Genomic DNA, 19,048 nt, shown 5'->3' with positions numbered 1-19,048 from the left:
GAGGGACTTCAGCAGCCTGATCGAGACGGTTCGCAGCACGACGCCCGCGGCGACGATCATCATGTCAGGACCACTGCCCACGTATCGACGAGGATACGAAAGGTTCAGTAGACTTGTTGCTTTAAATGAATGGTTGTTGTCATGGTGTAAAGAACAGAAACTGCTATTTGTTAATAACTGGAATCTTTTCTGGGAGCGTCCTAGGCTGTTTCGCGCTGATGGCTTGCAGCCCAGCAGAGTCGGAGCGGAGCTGCTCTCTGACAACATCTCCAGGACACTTCGCTCCATGTGACTAGTAAGACAATTCTCAAATAACTATTATGATCAGTTTTGTTCTACACGCTCAAATAGAAGTACTTGTGCTGTCCAATCAATAAAGATTGTGTTTGTTCCAGTGTTAATTTTGACAGGCATTTTTGATTTAGCATTAGTCTAAACTCCACCAAACTACTGTTATAAGCATGAGCCCCATCAGACTGGTAGTGGCTGAGGTGTTGCAACAATATATAGTGATATTCTCAATGTTACCCAGAAAACAGGATACAGGTTTAACTCATTCGAAATACTTCAGCTTAATGTTACACTGTCAGACATGCAAAAGAAATCTAATGTATCTCTTGCTCTGGCTACTAGGGGTGTGACGAGACACTTATCCCACAAGACGAGATGAGACACGAGACTGGGTTCATGAGAGCGAGACGAGATTTTTTTTTTTTTTTTAGAGAAATCCTCAATGATTTTTTTTTTTTTGCGTTATTGACACTGTTTTCCTAATGAATGTTGTTCAGTTGCTTTGACGCAATGTATTTTGTTTAAAGCGCTATATAAATAAAGGTGACTTTGACTTTGAATGATAAAATAAATATTTCATTTCATTTCATTCATCTCCTTTTTCGTAGTACATACATTTTCACATCAATTTATTAAAAGTAAAAAAAAAAAAAACATGTTTAGGGCCCTATGAAATGTTTCATTTTTTCCCCAGCATATTATTTTTTATTATTATTGTTAACAGATTCTGTATTTTAGCATGTCTAACTATTTGAATGCATAACACAACTTAATTTATTCATTTTATTTTTTCTTAAAGGTAGCCTTACTGATACAGATATCATACCTCAAAGTGTTGTTACTGACCACTTCCTTGTATCGTGCATGCTGCATATTACTGATATTAACTATATTTCCAAAATGAGCATTATGAATGTAAGAGCCTTACATTGCATTTATAACAATCATTGTTAATGTTTGAATTGTATTTCAGGGCAGTTTGTGAAGACAGATAATCAAGAGAAGTCAGTTCCAGATCCACCTTCCACACCAGACCTCTCTCTCACGAGGATTGCTGTCTACTAGCATATTGTGTTCTCTTCAGACTTCGCCAGATGCAGATATTACAAAGGGACATGAACACTTGAATATTGCAAGAATAGAGAAAGTAAGAATTACTTAAGATTTTAGAATATAATGTTAATTGCTTAAACATATATACATATATATATTTTTTTAGATATATTTTTTTGTGGCAGTGTGAACTGGCCATAATGCTGTATGATAGGTGTGAGATTCATTAAACTTGATTTGCTATAATACATCTGTTCATAAGCTATTGCATATTATTTTCAATGAATTATTTGTAGTGGTTTGGTTAAGGGTGTGATTAGCTGATGTATTATTTGTGGGAGCTTGTGATTAGTTGATGAATGTGTACATTGTTAATGCTAATATTTAAATGCAATGTACTGAGTGCCTACTAAGACTTGCATGTTGGTGCATAATGTTTTGACCCTGGATGCTTACAGAAGAGTATAGATATTTAAATATATGGAAATGTATTTATTATTAATATATCTCAATCTATGTGCTTCTGTATGGGCTGAATGCTTTCAATCATATTTCGCTGTATATCCTATGTTTTTATTAATAATCTGGGTGTATTACTGTTCATATTTGCTTGTTAATAAATTAACTGAATTCATTTCGAGTATGTATTCATCATTCACAGCTGCTGAAACAGCCTTTAAATTAGTTTGGGCATATGAGGACATAAATTAGGTTCAAGTACTGCATGTCCGCCCATAGAATAATTATAAAAAATGACCAACTGATTACCAGCACACGACCACCGATCCGCGACATTGCCACGACGTCGCAGTTACTTACTGGCAACGTCACAAAGTTACGTTGTGGCGACGTATCTGGGAATTTCACTTTTCCGGTTGCCACGACGTAACTAATTACGTCGCCACGACGAAAGTTTGGTCACAAGATTACGTTGCAGTTACGTAACAGTTACGTATTTGTGTTAGCTGGGTTACCTTTACTTTATTCTATGCAGAACTGTCTCGAGAGTTGTAACTGGAAATGCCGATTAGACCATCTCGTCGTAATACAAATCCTAAATATTAATAATCCTCGAGCAGGGCTGCGATATGAATGCCATAGTTTTGTTCTCCATTGTGTTTGTTTTCAGAAATGATAACAGTTGTTTTATACTAGTGCTTATGCGATATCACAATTTTTGATGATCTTCTCCAAGATCTGCTTTTGAGGAAAACATTTAATTGGCGTTCTGTTCTGCCGCATTTCTGAGCACGTTTGCCTACAACCAAAGCGCGCACTATTATACAGCACCTGACAACCAGGCCTGGCGTCGGGGGTGGGGGGGGGGGTGGCATAGCCCACATACCGGTACTTCATAATAGAAACATCTTGCGGCACGAATGTACCAATACAAATAAATATAACATCTCCAGTTATTTAGCTGAGCATCAATTGTACGTTAGTACAATAAGTTTAATTTAATAAGAGGCGATCTAGAGTTGAAATGTTTTATTTTTTATTATTTTTTCATCAAGTGATCAAAGTGTTTGTTGTCGCTGCGATCAGTGGCCCGGATGCTGTGTACAGTCTGCACTCGGACACGCGCTTCAATCCGTTGTGGAGACGGTCTGTTCTTTCCGGTGAAATTACTAAACATAAATATTCACAAACGTATCCCTGTCTGATATACAACAACTGATAAACATAAGTTTTGATAAATAAATAAAAAAACCTCTGACACGCTAGGCAAAAGTTCTACCACTGAAACATTTGAGCTGACAAACAGATATATTGTAGCTTGATATTCACTATAGGAAGAAAGTACAGCATAAAAAATAGCATATTTTTGCATTAAAATCCCTTTAACATTTATGGTGATCTGAGGGGGCGGGGCAGTCCAGTTAATGGGGCGTAATTAATTAGCTTTAATGAGAATTTTATATTTTATAGGCCTACATTAAAGTGTATTTCGTCTTTTATATTTTACATTTATTTCTTGAATGCTACTATTACATCAACTGTAGCTGAAAAAATAAACCACTGTATATTTAAATTGTATATTATGTTGTTTATATGAAACTTTCTTTGTTTTTATATTTTTAATAACAGATTGGTTACCTGAGTACATATGTATAAAGTACAGTCACACTGTATGATTGTGAATTTTAATTGCTGTTTTTAACAGAGATTTTTGCCTTTCTGTTCTTTTACAGATCACTATTGCACACCAAGTAAGCAAAACAACATTTTTGATTTAATTTCATTTTATTTCTGCAAACAACTTGCACCACTTGCAATTGGACAATGACATCACGCTGGTCAAAAAGGCGGAAAATTAAATCAATGCTTAGGGCCACAGAGTCAGAAATCCTGCAGCAGTATGAGAAAACCTATACTGGTTCCAAAATGCAAGGCAACACTGTTGCAGAACTGGAACATGTTGAATTCCCAAGTGTAGCATTGGAGTCAGGAGAATCTAGCTCAGTTGTGAAGCAACCAAGTATAGGGGAACTTGAGCAGAGGTCAGCAATCAATGAGTCCCATCTCTCATTAGACTCTGTTTACGACTGTCCATCACCTAGGCCTGTTGATTCAGAATCAGATGTTTCTGATGCTGAAGCTCCAACATCAGAGTTAATGACAAGTCTCAGATTTTGGGCCTCCTCCTTTTCGGTCTCATTAGCAGCATTGACTGCACTCTTGAGCATTTTGCGAGTGTTTCATCCAGAATTGCCAAGAGATGCTCGGACAATTCTCAAGACACAAGGTGAAATAAAAACTGAGAAAATGGAAGGTGGGGAATATTATCACTTTGGCCTAGCTACTGGATTGATGTCAAAACTGAAATCTCTGAAGCTGCCGGCTAATTTGACCACAATTAAGCTGCAGTTTAGTATAGATGGTTTACCACTATTCCGAAGCAGCAAAACTCAGTTCTGGCCCATTTTAGCTACCATTAATGTTGATTACAGAAAATCGCCATTCCTTGTCGGCCTTTTCTGTGGCTTTACCAAACCAAAGAGTGTCTTTGAGTTCTTGGGCCCATTTATTGAAGACCTTAGTGGCATTCTAAAAAATGGCATTGTTCACAATGGACAGCAGATTCTGGCAGAAGTGTGCTCATTTATATGCGATGCCCCAGCACGAGCTTTTATTAAAAATGTAAAAAGCCACAATGGTTATTCAGGTTGCGACAAGTGTTTTCAAGTGGGTGAATGGCACAACAAGATGACATATCCGGAAACAAATGTTAGATTGAGGACAGACACAGACTCCACTTAAACCAAATACTGTCCCCACTAGCTAGTCCGGTCAAAATGGTGACAATGTTCCTGTAACGGAGGCGTGCTACAACTTTATAATATGCTGATTGAGGCGGCCAAATATGGACGGGATTCCGGTTAGAGAATCAAGGGTCGGAGAACAGATCTTCACAAAGATGGATTTATTGAATAGTCTTTGCGTTGTCATCTAGATCAGTTATTCTTTGGCAATGATGTCTGTATTAATGGTCTAAAAGAACGATAGAGAAATATAATTACAATCATATTCTGAGAATCATTTACACACTGGCATGATATTCGAACAAATGCAGTAAACAATGATTAAACACTCAAGTCTGCATTCTTAACATTAATAACAGCCCTATCAATGCAAATAGTCATGATAAATTGTGCAATGATACATTATTAATGTAAACAACATTGGTGATGCAGTTTAGAATACTGCCGAGGCTAATACTGATTAGCATGTTTCTCTCGCGGCAAATTACGGCCGCTACGGTGCTCAAAACTCGCCGATGGTAACCGCAGAACGATCGCGGGACATCAATAACATACACGCAATAAACATACAAATGCAAATGTACTTACATCAAGGCATAAACGCATTATACAGAGCAAAGACAAGTGTGCAGAGATGAACATTCACCAAACCGTCTTCCTGCGCGTCACACTATAATCAGTCCGTGCGGCCAACAATTTTAGTCCCTAGGACAGGCTTTCGTACACAGCCGCCCCCAATTATCTGACAGGATAATTGTAAACACCAAGAAAGTCTGTCTACAGTGTCTAAGGCTCTTCCTCGAAGTGAGGAAGTGGAATCAACCTAATAACTGGACGAGTGTAGGATTTCTCATTAACTCTGACACGAGCAGTAATAACTTTCCCGTCAGGTCCAGCCAACGTCTCAGTCACTGTGCCCACAGGCCAGAGGGCACGAGGAAGTTGGTGATCAACAATAAGAACCACTTGGCCCACAGTTAGCTCTTTGCCATCCTTTCTCCACTTATGCCGATCCTGTAAACTTGGGAGATAAACTCGGATAAAGGCAGTCCAGAAATGATCTGCCAACACCTGGCTGTGTCTCCATCTGCGTCTTCCAAGCAGGTTGGTAGAGTCGAAAAAAACTTGAGGTAAGGAGGCATCACGACGGCCCATAAGGAGTAGGTTCGGAGTCACTGGGTCGACGTCTGCAACATCAGAAGATACGTAGCCGAGGGGCTTGGCATTTAGAATACCCTCAACCTCCGTTAACAACGTCTGCAGCACTGGCTCTGGCACCGTTTGCTCTCGCAAAATGACCCGTAGTGCAGTCTTTACAGACTTGACTTCACGCTCCCAGGTTCCTCCGAAATGAGGAGCATTAGGTGGAATGTAGCGGAATCTGATCTTCTGTGGAGCAAGCAGCTCTTGAAGCTTGGGTGCCATGACATCAAAAATGTCACGTAGTTCTCGGTCTCCTCCTACAAAGTTGGTACCGTTGTCACAGAGCAATTCCATGGGCTTACCTCGTCTTGCTATAAAGCGACGCAGAGAGAGTAGGAATGCATCAGTGTCAAGGTGCTCCAACAGAACAAGATGCACACATCGGGTTGTCATGCACTTATAAAGGATGCCCCATCTTTTTTCGTGGGGACGACCAACTTTGACTGAAAGGGGCCCAAAACAATCTACCCCAGTAGAATAGAACGGCGGTTGGTGAAGTTGCAGCCTGCAGGATGGAAGATCGGCCATTTGGGGAACTTCAGGCTTGGCTCGCCAGAACTGACAATCTTTGCATTTGCGTTGATGCTTACAGACGGCTTCCCTGCCCCGGAGTATCCAATACTGGCGACGTAATTCCGCTAACACCCTTTCAGAACCAGGATGCAGAAGTCGGCGGTCCGTCTCTTTAATTATCAGCTTCGTTGTAGAATGACCAGGATCCAACAGTATCGGGTGGATGGCATCAGGGTCGAGGTCACTGGCTCTGCGTAACCGTCCCCCTACTCTGATGAGACATGTGTCCTTATCATACTCTGGTGCAAGGGATGCCAAACGGCTGGTAGCTGGAATCGGCTGTCCAGTCTTCAAAGCTTGGACTTCAAGTGGGAATGAGTCCTGCTGAACTTGGGCCAGGATAAGTTTCTCTGCTTTAACATAGTCATCAGCTTGCAGTGAAGAGTCGCTGTCTGCAACAGCTGCCCCGTGTAGGGACCTGGCAGTGGCCTCAACAAGCTCTAGCCATGTGTGGAATTGATTGGGGTCCACAAGTAAATTATTGGAGACTTTGACAGTGCCGATGAATGCAGTTTTCCTCAACTCACTGATCTCCGATTCTAACTTAGTGACAGGTGTGGATGGCCACTGGTCAGAAGGTTGAAGGAGGAAGTCTGGTCCTGAACTGCACTGATGGGGTCTTGCTATCTGGGTCAGTGTCAGGCCTCTTGTGATGTGATCGGCAGGGTTGTGAGCCGAATCAATGTACCGCCATTCAGCCGTGTCTGTGAGGGTCTGGATTTCGGCTATGCGTGTCCCTACAAATACCTTGTAGCGACAGGACTTAGAGGTGAGCCAGTTCAGCACGGTTGTTGAGTCAGACCAGAGGGTGACTGTTTGGAGATTAAGAGACAACTCAGTCTGGATCACTTTGGCTAACTGGGCGCCAGTCAGGGCTGCACTCAGTTCCAAACGAGGCATGGAGAGGCATTTTCTGGGGGCCACACTGGATCTGGCCAGAACAAAGGCGACATGGATGTGTCCTTGATCATCTGTAGTACGCAAATAGGCCACTGAGCTGTATGCTCTTTCTGAGGCGTCGCAAAATACGTGGAGTTCTCGGATGGCACTAGGGTAATCAGCACAGGCTGGGGCATAAGGTCGAGGAAATTGCAGCTGAAGCAGATTAGGAATCTCTTGTATCCATGTTAGCCACTTCTCTCTTAGCTGTAAAGGTGTTATTGGATCGTCCCAGCCCAAATTCTGCTTCCAGAGATCTTGGATGAGAACCTTGGCCCTGGTGGTAAACGGGATGATATAACCCAGCGGGTCATACTGGCTGGCCAAGGTCTTGTACACGTTTCTCATGGTAGGTTCTAGAGGCTCGGTTGATCGCAAATTATAACCAAGGGTGTCACTGAGACAGTCCCACCGTAGGCCCAGAGTGGGTTCTTGTAGGTCTGTACTGGCTTTGGTCAACCACAGTTCACTGTTAGCAGACCGGGCTTCTGCGAGAAGATGTTCGATGACAGAGGGTATGTTGCAGGCCCACTGTCTCAAGTCGAAGCCTCCCTCAGACAGTAGATGACGAAGTCCATCAACTACCTCCTTAGCTTCATCAGAGTTCGAAGTGCTGTGCAGGCAATTATCAACATAGAAGGAATTCTCAACTATGTTAACCAGACTGACCTGGTCGTTCTGGTGGTTCTGGGCACTGCGTTGGAGGGCGTAGATGGCGCAACACGGGCTGCAGGTAGTTCCGAACGGAAGCACCTGCCATTCATATATCTCAGGCTCCTGGTCTCTGCACATGTTCCTCCAGAGAAACCGCAACACTGGCTTGTCCCTGGGCAATAAGCGTACCTGATGGAACATAGCTTTTATGTTCCCACTCACAGCCACCGTGTGTTGTCGGAACTTCAGGAGCACACCTAACAAGGAGGGTCCCAGCATCGGACCAGGAAGCAGCTGACTGTTCAAGGACTGACCCTGATGTTGAAATGAACAGTTAAAGACGATCCTGTTCTTGCCGTTGTGTTGCACGATATGGTGCAGAATAAACCAGGATTCAGAGGTATTGTGTGCTTCTTCTGTGGTTATCTTGGCTACATATCCAGCAGATTCCAACTTGCGGATTTCAGTGCAGTAGGCTTTTGCTAGTTCAGGATCTCTTGCCAATCTGCGCTCGGTACTTCGAAGACTAGGAAGGACAGCATCCTTATCGGTATGGAACATGGTCATGGGCATGCGTCGGAGCAATGGTGTGGCATAACGTCGAACGCCGTCTACGTTCACAGTGGTGGTGGCTTTCTGAAGCATAGCGAGAGCGTCTTTGTCTTGCTTGGACCTGATGACCATCTTCTCATTGTATGGGAAGGTGTCAACCTGCCAGAGACGTTCGACGTGCCGGATCAGATCATCATGAAGCGGAGTGGTGGTGATATGAAGGCACTGCTGATAACACCGTGAGGGCTGCTTGGGGCTCATGGGACCCAGAAGAGACCATCCCAGCTGTGTTCTGATAGCTATTGGACCTCCGTCTGGTCCTCTGCAGACAGGCTGTATCGGCATTAAGAGGTGTGGCATGTCAGAACCAATGAGGAGTAGTGGTTTGACTCTGTCAACAGGGGGAAGAGGAAGATCTCTCAGATGACGATAAGCTCGTTGGAGCGCAGCCACTGGGTAGTTATGTTCTGCAAGACTCAAACCGGTTGCAGTAAAGGCATTGGGGATAGTGAACCTCTGCATGGGTTTGGTGACTGCTGAGACCTCGAAAGAAACGGACGAACCTTCGAGTTCTGTGTGAGATTGCTGAACAGTCTGTAAATGAAGTAACTCTGGGGTACAGGTAAGCTTGAGCTGCTCCACAACTGGGGAAAGCACGAGTGTTCTCTCTGACCCATCATCAAGAACGGCATTTGCCTCCATTGTGTGGTGTCCATTGTGAAGGAGGACCTTGACGACCTTTAGCATGACTCTGGGTGTACGGTTCGGTCTGTCCAAGTAAACCCGGGTCGATGGGAGGCTGACGGCGAGGACAGCACTGGTGGTATCTTTAATGGAATCGTGAAGAACTGTAAGATGTAGCTCTTTACAAATTCTACATGGACGTTTGAGGTTGCAAGACTCTACAGCATGGGACCGTCCACATCTCCAGCATCGTTTACCATCTTTGACCCAAGATACAATCTGGGAGGTAGTCAATTTCTTGAATGCCTCACAAGAGTTGAGGTAGTGATCCCTGTTGTCACAATGGGGACAGTATGGCTTGGGCTTGGAGCTGGACTTAGGGGCTGTCGACTCAGGAGTCTTAGCTACACTCTCACGTGTCAGGAGAACTGGCCTTGGCTGCCCTCTTGGATGAGGTGCTCCTCTAGCTCTACCAGGGGGCTTCAGAGTTTCACTCTGGAACATAGCCGCAGCTCTGCTAGAGATACGTTTCGCTTGGGACTTGATCTGAAGCCAGTCTGCGAAATCAGGTAGTGTGTAGGTCTTGTCGGTGCCGGTCTGGAGAATACCCCGACTTAGGCAGTATTCAACAAAACTGTCGCGATAGGCTGGTGGCAGTTTACTCAAGAGACGGTCCACATGTGAGCCACACAAAAGCTCGTAACCATTCTGGCCTTCAAGAGTTCTCAGCATACCCACTAAAGACTGTACTGACAATGCAAATGAGTCGAAGGCATTAGCGTCACCCAACTTAAGAGGTGGAGTGCTTAGGATGGCACCCAACTCAGACTGAACAAGCTGTCTCGGTTGTCCATACTTGTCTTGAAGTGCCTGCAGAGCAGCAGTGTAAGGCTGGGATGATACATGAAGGATTTAGCGAGCTGATGGGCACTAGGAAGTTCCAAATGACTTAAGAGAACATGATATTTATACTGTTCACTGATATGATGGTGATTACTCAACAGATTGTCCAATGTTAACTTAAAGCAAAATCACTCTCAGCACCACTCTCGAAAACTGGTAACGTGGGTCGTGGAATGCCATAAGCTGATGCGAGCAGGAGCTCTGGACTCAGTTGAGGTGAGTAGGCAGTTGGGGGGAGAGGCACAGATGCTTTAACGTAACCAGGAGCATGAAGTGTCGTCACCGGTGCTTGGTGGCTGAAGACAGGGAGCTGTGACAGACCCGGAAGTGTTGTCACTGGCGTTGTTGCTGTCTGTTGTAGCCTGTAGCGAAGGGAAGGTAATGTGGTAGTAAGAGGTTGCTGTGTCACACGCTGCATGCTGCTGATGGGGTACGCAGTGGAGGTCGGGATGGTGAACACTGCTGAAGGCTGAGAGGCCACATTCGACGGTAATGACACACAGTGTACTGGAATGGCAGTAGGTGCCGATGGTGCAATGTCAGGGACTGGCGGTGAGAATGCTTGTGGCCCTGGGTCAAATGCAACGGGCATGGGTGCATCTGCAGAGTGAGGAGCAGGTGCGGCCCAATGTGGCGGTCTAGGAGACGCTGCAGAAACCTCAGGATCAGGCAGTGCTGTAAGACAGGGTAGCAGCGTTGACGTCACAGCGGGCGACTGGAAGAGGGGCTGCTGAGTTTCTGAAGACATGAGCTGCGGTGAGCAAGCCTGGCTGCGCTGTGATGCAAGCTGTTGAGCGTTCAGAGAACCAGAGTCGGTAGGGACTGGAGTGGTCGCTCTAGAGTCTACAGAAAGCATGGAGGATACAAGCTTAGCTACTTCGAGTTCAGTCTCTGCTTCTTGAAGCTTGCGCTGTCGTTCTAGTTGTTTCAACAGGGCCTCCTTTGCGACTAGCGCTTCCTCTTGCATGCGCTGGGCTTCTTTAGCTTGTGTCTGCAGTCTTTGGTATTCCAGATCAATAAATGAGTCCTCTTCTACTTGCCGCTTTAGACTGTCATACTGTCTCTGTTTAATCTTTTCCTCCAACATAGCAGTCTGGACGCTAGAGAGCTCTGGTGGGACGTAAACGCCAGCGGACGTAATGGAACGCTTACTTTTCCTGGATTGAGAGCTGACACCACTGTGAGACGTTTTCCTCGAGCTGCTTCGGGGCTGACTAGGACAGTGAGAGGAAGCCTTTGGAGGAAGGTCACCAGCAGGATGGTAGCCAACATCGTAATTATCCAGATGTGTAGGCAGATTAATCTTGCGTCGAGGTCGGGACGTTGTCTCAGATAGGTCACTTTCTGCTTTGTCCATATTGGTTCGATCTTGCTCTCAATCCGGCTCGAAGGACCACCTTTGTAACGGAGGCGTGCTACAACTTTATAATATGCTGATTGAGGCGGCCAAATATGGACGGGATTCCGGTTAGAGAATCAAGGGTCGGAGAACAGATCTTCACAAAGATGGATTTATTGAACAGTCTTTGCGTTGTCATCTAGATCAGTTATTCTTTGGCAATGATGTCTGTATTAATGGTCTAAAAGAACGATAGAGAAATATAATTACAATCATATTCTGAGAATCATTTACACACTGGCATGATAGTCGAACAAATGCAGTAAACAATGATTAAACACTCAAGTCTGCATTCTTAACATTAATAACAGCCCTATCAATGCAAATAGTCATGATAAATTGTGCAATGATACATTATTAATGTAAACAACATTGGTGATGCAGTTTAGAATACTGCCGAGGCTAATACTGATTAGCGTGTTTCTCTCGCGGCAAATTATGGCCGCTACGGTGCTCAAAACTCGCCGATGGTAACCGCAGAACGATCGCGGGACATCAATAACATACACGCAATAAACATACATATGCAAATGTACTTGCATCAAGGCATAAACGCATTATACAGAGCAAAGACAAGTGTGCAGAGATGAACATTCACCAAACCGTCTTCCTGCGCGTCACACTATAATCAGTCCGTGCGGCCAACAATTTTAGTCCCTAGGACAGGCTTTCGTACAGTTCCCATTAGATTACATGCACTTGTGCTGTCTTGGGGTAACCAGGAAGTTGCTATATATCTGGATGAGGGGCAAATCACTGGCTACTAGGTTGTCAAGTAAATCAATCGAAGAGATATCCGTTAAATTGAAGGGACTAGGACCTTACACTCCCTCTGAGTTCAGTCGGAAACCCAGGCACCTCTCTGAAATAGATCGGTGGAAGGCGACAGAGCTTCGATATTTCATGCTTTATGCTGGCCCAGTAGTCCTGAAAAATAGCATTGCCCTTGAAATTTATGAAAACTTTATGTTACTTTCTGTGGCCATGCATCTGCTGTTGTCTCCTGGAACATCAGAGGAAATGATTGATTGTGCTCAGGGATTGTTGACTTCCTTCGTAACTCACTTTGGTCAGCTATATGGGAAAGGTGAAATCACCTACAATGTCCATCAGCTGACACACTTGGCGTCAGAATACCGTCTGTTTGGTCCCTTGGACAACATATCTGCATTTCCTTACGAGAATTATTTAGCGCAACTAAAGCACCTATTGCGCAAGCCTCACTTGCCTTTACAGCAAGTAGTAAAAAGGCTCTCAGAATCACCTGCACCGACCTTGGACACAGTGAAGAAAGGAAAAAAAATTCATGCATCCTCATTATGGTGGTCCATTGATCTCTTCATTAAGCTGTGGGGACCAGTTCTGTAAGCTTGTTACAGAAAAGTACACAATATCATCTAGGTCTGGGGATAACTGTTTTCAAATTGTAGATGACATTGCCGTTGTTGAAAACATTGTCAGGGTAGGTCAGGAGACTTACATAATTTTTCGCAAGTTTACCAAAAAAGATTCCTATGGCCAGTATCCCTTTCCATCTGAAAACATTGGGGTATACACAGTTTGGGGGTTGTGCAAGAATGTCGGTGTGACTAGGCTTCAGCACATCGGCAAAAAGTACATAATTTATCCAGACAAAACCAAGTTCATCGCCATTCCCATCATTCATACCAATTAATTTTTTTCCAAAATTTCCAAATCAGTTCATATAATCAGTTTATGCAGTCAGTTCATCAGTTTCTAAGTTTTTTCCCTTGCTTTTTTTCTATAGTCTTTGTAATCCCCTGCAATAAAAAAATGACCACATGGTGGGTTGTTCAGTTCAGCAGTGGGGCAACTGAAATTGTGCCAAACTCATGGGTTGAAGGAGATAAAGTCTTCTGGCCCCCATACCCTCCTAAGGACTCTATTAGGCTGAATGCAGCCATCCTGAATAGAGAGCAGCCTGGTCAGGGATGGCACACATACCAGCCTATCCGTCTCCTCATAACTCGTTGTGGGTGTTCTGGTATAAGATTTGTGGTGTAAGAATCTGAACATACTCCTGTCTGACATAATTTCTGACTGTTTTTCCATATATGTAGATAGTCATGATGAGGCAGCGAGGAGCCTGGACAGATATCTCAATAAAGATTGTGACACCACTGACATCCAGTCTGAGGAGGAGAGCCACCATTCCCTGAAAAGAAAAAGAAGGTAATAATGAATGTACAATTTCAAGTTGCACACAATTGGCAGATGCCGAAAATGAATGTCACCCACCCCTCCCATCCGTGTGCAAGCTTAGGTTTCACTCACGGTCGAGCTGTTATCACGCGTCTGCCAATCAAAGATTAAAGGGATAGTTCACTTTGAAATTACATTTTGGTATGTTTTAGGTTACCTCAAGGGCATCCAAGATGTAGGTGTCTTTGTTTCCGCAGTAGTTTCAATTTTTATATTCAAATTTTATATGTATGTGTGTGTGTGTGTGTGTGTGTATAGTATGAGTTTTTAAAAGAAGCAATTTTCAGCTTCAGTTTCGGTTTCTGGCCAAGTGCATCCTAAATTTTCGGTTTCTGCCCAGAATTTTAATTTCGGTGCATCACTAGTTTCAACCATTTGTTGTTGATGTGCAATTGAACAGTTTAACAATTTGTTGACATGCACAAGTTGACAATTTAAGTGCTTTGCTCCCTTGTTTACTTTTAGACCGAATCCAGTTTATCACTCAGACGAGGAGCCCCAGAATGAGCGCAGATTCACCCAAGCCCCAAAAGTGTTATTTCCAGGTAGTGTTAGCCTCATTGTGGCGTGTGTGTGTGTTTGTTCATGTCCCAGCATCGTTCCCTGGTGATGAATTGGTGTTCTCTCCAATGAATTTACTCCAGAGGCCATCTCCTGAAGGTATGCTTTTAAAAAGAATAATTAAATTCAGTCAATTCAAACATTCAAATTCGAGCCAAATGCAGTATATCCAGTCAAATGGTTTAATTTCTCTTTTCACAGTTGTTTCAGATTCTTCAGAAACTGCCAGGTTGGCATTAAAAGGTAAGTACAATTAAATCCTAGCGGCCCAGGCTTTTCTTTCCTCAATGATTTAAATCACTGAAGGATTTACCACTTATCAACTGTTAGCTTAAACCAATGGAGGGAGACATTGCTAAAATAAACAACTGTTAAAAAGTTTCTTACCATCATTCATTTTTCCATTTGGAATCATTATAACCAGCCTCATGAAATAATGGTTTTACAGCAGTCCAAGAGTGGTCCCATACAAAAATGTTTTGGGTGATCCCAAACCTTTGAACATTAATGTATGACAATTATAAAAAAAAAACATTACACTGACTGCTCAAAGTAATTTTTTAGTTCAACATCTTCTGAAATTTGTTTGTACAATTTTCTTTGTCAATAGATGTGGCTATGCAAAAATTTCTTACTGCAGTGACAGAGCTGTCCAAGGAGGTGAAGGACCTGCGGGAGGAGTTTAGGCAATTCCGCCAGTCCTGCAGGTGTGGACAATCGGAGTCTGTGGTACAGCCACTGTCGGAGCCCTTGGAGCTGCCCTTCCACACCATGGAGGCCCTGGACCATGCAGAAGAGACGCTGTTAAATGGCACAAACCGACAGGCAATGGTAGTTTTAGTTACATCATTACTCTGTCAGAAAACTTCACTGATATGCACAACTTCCTTAAACTGCCTGACCTTTATGACAGTAGACTCATGGGTTAATTTCACATTTCAATATCTCCTAAAAACTGCTGTTTTTTCAGTATGCCTTTATCAATCCAAGTTACATTCAGACTGAAAAAAATAATTCTGCACAGACCAAATTGGTTGAAAATTATGTTCGATCTTGAAGCACTGTATAGAGGGGTGTTTCAAAGCGGAATCAAGAAATCCAAGACCTTGAGCTGTTTTTACTCTGGAGTTACATAAGGTCACTGTAGTTAGCTTTGCACTGTTGAATGCCCACACCATTCATTTCCTATGGCTGTGCTACATGACTATAAGAAAGGGAGTCATAAGCAGATTGTGCATTAGCCTACATCTGAGATATTATGAGCTGTTGACTGTAATGGCAATACATATTTGCCGTGATCAACAAATACTTTTTGGTCTCCTGAATGATGCCTTATTTTTGCGTGCTTTAACCATCCAGCTACAGTCTGTAGATGACGGGAGAGTACGCTGTGGCAGGGGAGGGACAGACATTAAGGGACAAATACATTGCGTTTACTGCTAAAATATACGAGATTGGTGAGGAAGAAGAAGAATGTAAGTAACCAGAGAGTTTTTGGTGCCATTGACTTCCATAGTAGGAAAAAATGTATACTATGGAAGTCAATGGGACCAGAAACTGTCTGGTTACTGACATTCTTCTAAAGACCCGGAGATCCACTGAATGGATTCGAAAACGATAAAACTCAACTGTTTAACTTTGAGGGGGTTGTAAAATGAGCCTAAGGGTGTACTCACACTAGGCACGGTTGCCATGAACCGGGCCCGAGTACGATTGTCCCCCCTCCCCACTCCCCCTCTGGCCTGCACTCACATAGGAGGGTTTCAGCATTCGTGCCGGAGCACACTTACGTCATTATGGCGCGCGATGGTTTCGGGATAAACAGGAAGAGCGGCGCTCTCTGAACACAATGGAGTCCATCGCTCTGTTTTCTTTGTGGATAATTTTGTGTCGTTTGGTCCACAGCCCTCTCACAGCCTGTTGTTAAACAGATGTGTCGCCTTAGTGGCGCGAAAATTTTCACGTAATCGTGCTGCTCGTATGAGGAGGTTTGCAAGGTACCAGCTGAGCTTTTGGAGCGTCACAAAACCGCGACGCCACGCGTCCTGTTCCGTGCTCCAGCACGGTTAGCGCTCACACTGCATGCGAACCGCGCCCGAGTCCAACTGAACCGTGCTCTGGCCCACCTCTTCCAAGCGGGCCAGGGCCGGCCAATCGAGCCGCGCCCGGGCACGGTACGGAGCACTCACACTAGTCAAACGAACCGCGCTTTGGTGGTCAAACGCACTCGGGCACGGTTCAAACTGGCTAGTGTGAGTACACCCTAAAAAAGTGGAGTATCCCTTTAACGCTGCAAATTTTTAATACTTTGACTGCTCATCTCGCCACCATTGGAGGGACTACCCTAGAGGTGAGGGTCCGCCGTATGATGGCACACCTGTTGTCAAATGAACTGGCTTCAAGACTGAACTGGGCTGGAAAAAAGAACAAGGAGCCTACCAAACAAAAACGTCCCTTTAAAGAGTTGGCACTCTGCCGATCTTTGTTTGGTAAGTCCTGCTAAATTTCAAATCACCATTATATTATCAATCCTAGGCTGCAAGCCAAAGGGCCTCAATGCACACCCCAACTCACCCCATGCAGCACCAGGAATCTTAGCACGAAGTTAACACAATAATCCAAAATAAACCTCAGCATTCAGTGACTTGTAACAGTGATCTATAATTGTTAAAGGATTAGTTCACCTCAAAATGAGAAACAGTTGAAATGTTGCCGTAAAGATAAGAGCAACACACCACTAATCCAAATATAGACTTGTCTGTCGGCGGCCCTCCCTCTAGCTCTGACCTAGCAGCAGTAGCGCAGCGTCTATGGCGTTATTTTCCTTTCAAATGTAGAGAGCGCATTATTGTAGCGCGAAAGTACATTAATATAATGCGCGAGCGCGAATCTCTCTGCTCACGCGCGGAATTTAAAGTGGCAAGCGCGAACATCTCTGGCTCTCAGATACACGCTGCTCTTGTAAGAATTGTCTCTGGGCTCGCTCAGAGTATATGCCTGCACTTAAAACGTGTTCAGTGCAATGTACTTACGCGCTACAATAATGCCCTCTTGACATTTGACAGGAAAAGAACGCAATACGCGTCAGGCACGCGACGCAGCTGACACGCAATAGAAACGCCACGCCTGCACGTGTTAATCATGTTAATATTTTCATCCCAAAGGTATAAATAATACCATACAAACTACCACCCAGCGATAGGTCAGCATTATGGTCAGGTAGGCAACGTGCATTTTCTGACAGGAATTGGAGCATGTGTTGCCTACCTTACCATATTTGTTTTTATTATTATTATTATTTAGAAAATTTGGGAACTAGACCACAGCAAACTATCTTACAGTCCAAGTGACGTTAGCAATATAATGTCTAATGTGTAACGTTATATATAACAGTAACGTTAACTTACCTTTGGTTGGTAGCCATGAGAGGTGTGTCAATCGTGAAGCAGCCCTAATGTCAGCTGTTGAGCAGGGTTGCCAGATGCCAGCAAGGTTTTCCAGCCCAAAACCTCGTCAAAAACTCAATGCAACGGTTTTTGTCTATGATTATTTTGTCAAAACATCTTTTGTCTATGGTAACTCTAATCTACATTAACTATTTAATTAGTATCCAGTTATTTATATTAAATTTGTGGAGTTAACAACTACTTCTGAACTAATTAAATAATAAACATAAAATGTTTAGTCACTTGGCCTCATACATTTTCCTTATGAAAGAGGTCACTGCAAGCTAATCCTTTTTGCCTCCTTTAAATCGAATACATCCATGAACAGGCAGTTTTGAAAAGTGCTTTGAATATAGGGGAAATATGATCTAGCTTACAACACGAGGACTTATTGCCTTATCCGATCATTGAAAAATCATAGGCCTAGGCTACTGAATTTGTTCCAAGTGTTCAAATATATGTTCTGTTTAACTTAAATGCTATTTTTTTGCATTGTGATTTTATCTTCTATTTTAGATGCTCTTACTCAGCAGATGGGGACAGCTACCGTCACCCAATTTTCTTTTGCACAAGCTGTGCAAAAGTGGCTGCGCTATGCGCCAGACTGGGCAGGAGGGACTGGACGACAGCTTATGCAGGCATCAGATGATAATGAAGTGTAAATAAAGAGTAGAGAGGCTAATAAACATGAATTTGATTTTAAATAGTGTGGTGTGTTCTGTGTTTTATGCAAGATTTCAAATGTTCCATTACTTTTTAACATCCTAGCTGTAGATAAAGCAGGCTATTTAATTTATGGCATTTAAAATTAACATTTAAAAACGATTGAAATTCCATTGAAATCACGTTGATCCTTAGTTCAGTTGAAATTTCAACATTGTTTCAATATTCCTGATAATTGAAATACCATTGAAATTCCGTTGATCTATGGACAGAATTTCAACATTGTTTCAATATTAAATCAGGGTGCAAAATGATGTTGAATCAACATCAGAGTTCGATGTTGATTCAATGACTTAATGTTGACAACAGAATGTTGATTCAGCATAGTTGCAATGACTGTTTGCTTTCTGGGCTGGCAGACGATTTGGACTTCTACTTTAATATTGTTATTGTATAATTGCAGGCCGAATATACTAAAGCGATTATTTCCGAATCCGCCATTCGATAATTAAATCTCTAATAAATCATGATTCGGTTATGACTGGCAATGGTTGGGCTCGCGCGCTCTCCGCGCCTCCGCCGAACGGTTTGGATCAGACTCCGAGTAATCAATGCGAGAGAGAGACCGGAGTGAACTGTGT

General features: G+C 43.4%; 2 long non-coding RNA genes across 2 annotated transcripts; both read left to right on the top strand.

Annotated features, from left to right (window-relative positions):
• The first annotated feature begins 3,356 nt into the window (after positions 1-3,356).
• LOC132155639 (uncharacterized) lies at positions 3,357-18,448 on the top strand. Its single transcript, XR_009437316.1, has 2 exons — positions 3,357-3,554; positions 18,261-18,448. It is a non-coding gene; the product is annotated as an uncharacterized LOC132155639 (long non-coding RNA).
• Positions 13,322-14,282, top strand: LOC132155638 (uncharacterized). The gene is made up of 3 exons (XR_009437315.1): positions 13,322-13,507; positions 13,596-13,707; positions 14,203-14,282. It is a non-coding gene; the product is annotated as an uncharacterized LOC132155638 (long non-coding RNA).
• Positions 18,449-19,048: the final 600 nt, after the last annotated feature.

The sequence above is a fragment of the Carassius carassius genome, chromosome 13 (genome assembly GCF_963082965.1).
Source record: "Carassius carassius chromosome 13, fCarCar2.1, whole genome shotgun sequence".
In the NCBI taxonomy this organism is placed as follows: domain Eukaryota; kingdom Metazoa; phylum Chordata; class Actinopteri; order Cypriniformes; family Cyprinidae; genus Carassius; species Carassius carassius.
Note: the sequence above shows the minus strand (reverse complement) of the source record. Positions and strands in the feature narration are given on the sequence as shown.